This window comes from Anopheles merus, unplaced genomic scaffold, assembly GCF_017562075.2.
Source record: "Anopheles merus strain MAF unplaced genomic scaffold, AmerM5.1 LNR4000852, whole genome shotgun sequence".
In the NCBI taxonomy this organism is placed as follows: Eukaryota; Metazoa; Arthropoda; class Insecta; order Diptera; family Culicidae; genus Anopheles; species Anopheles merus.
The window spans coordinates 22,501-24,496 of NW_024428432.1; positions in this window are offsets into that span (position 1 = coordinate 22,501).

A 1,996-nucleotide genomic window follows, 5' to 3' on the forward strand; every position below is an offset into this window, starting at 1 on the left:
GCACTCTGCGCACTCTTGCTTGACCTCTTTGAGCAACGGGCCTCTAAGCGGGGGTGTATGCTGGTACGACATCGACTGGTACATTGCACTCACTAACGATCTCTCTGCACTGCATGTCACTCACAACCACCGTGACGGGAGACTTTGCTAGCTTGTACGATACTCTGCGCATGCCCGTACGTTGCACATCGACTGGTACATTGCACGCACTAACGATCTCTCTGCACTGCATGGGACTCTCAACCACCGTGACGGGAGACTTTGCTAGTTCGTACGATACTCTGCGCATGCGCGAACACAACACTTCGACTGGTACATTGCACGCACTAACGATCTCTCTGCACTGCATGGTACTCATTACTTTACCACCGTGACGGGAGACTTTGCTAGTTCGTACGATACTCTGCGCATGTGTATATGTTTAGCAACCCAACCAACTTGAGCACCTAGGGGAAGTTGTGATGCCATCTGAACACCCACCGACTGATGCATTGAACGGCTAAAGTTGACCTTCAATCCGAACTGGCACTCTGCGGCGTGGAGGCAGTTGCGCGACCACTCCTATCCCAAACCAACAAAGCAAGGTGTATCCTACGTGCTCGCTACAAGCACACCACGACGGGACACATTGAACGGTTCAGCGATCTCTCTGCACTAGTGGAATGATACCACCGTGATACGGGAGACTTTGCTACAGCGGCTTCTCTGCACTGCTGGGCTACCACCAATGTGACGGGAGACATTGCTAGCGGTCACTCTGCACTAGTGGAAGAACTCCACCGTGATACGGGAGACATTGCTAACGGTCACTCTGCACAGGTGCCAATACCACCTCGTGACGGGAAACATTGCTGAAAGCGGCTTCTCTGCACTGCTGGGCTACCACCAATGTGACGGGAGACATTGCTAGCGGTCACTCTGCACTAGTGGAAGAACTCCACCGTGATACGGGAGACATTGCTAACGGTCACTCTGCACAGGTGCCAATACCACCTCGTGACGGGAAACATTGCTTTAAACCGAACGGCATCTCTGCGCGTGAACTTGCAACTTGCACCCCAACTTGTTACATCTGGTCGAACGGGTGCGCACGACGGGACACATTGCACGGTTCAGCGATCTCTCTGCACTAGTGGAAGAACTCCACCGTGATACGGGAGACTTTGCTACAGCGGCTTCTCTGCACTGCTGGGCTACCACCTTGTGACGGGAGACATTGCTAGCGGTCACTCTGCACTAGTGGAAGAACTCCACCGTGATACGGGAGACATTGCTAACGGTCACTCTGCACAGGTGCCAATACCACCTCGTGACGGGAAACATTGCTTTAAACCGAACGGCATCTCTGCGCGCATACACCCCAACAACACTAGACGAACATTGTCTTTGGCTACTCCGATCGGTATACATGATTATGACGGATACATTGAATGGCTATAGTGGGTTGGGTTGAAATTACCGCGGCTGCATTTTTGTTAAAACTGTAAACCGTACGGTGTCCTTCTAACAGGCGGATACCTTTGTACGGCTACAGAGTTGAATTACCCGGCTGCGTTTTGACCACTATAGTCCAATCGGTACTCTGCACTCTCATGTATACTAATGTTTCACTTGGATACACCCCACTGTTTTGTCCTACGGGCGTGTAAGCTCTCCACGACGGGATGCATTGATTGGTTCAGCGATCTTTCTGCACTTCGTGGATCTACTCCTTCGATGTGTCGGGAAACATTGCTAGCGGTCACTCTGCACTAGTGGAAGAACCCCACCGTGATACGGGAGACATTGCTAACGGTTACTCTGCACCTCGTCGAGTTACCACCGTGTGTCGGAAGACTTTGCTCCTGAGTCTCTCTGCACTGCGTAAGCTACCGCCGTGTGTCGGGAAGCATTGCTAGCGGTCACTCTGCACTAGTGGAATGATACCACCGTGATACGGGAGACATTGCTAACGGCTACTCTGCACTTCGCGGACCTGCTTACTCTGTGACGGGAG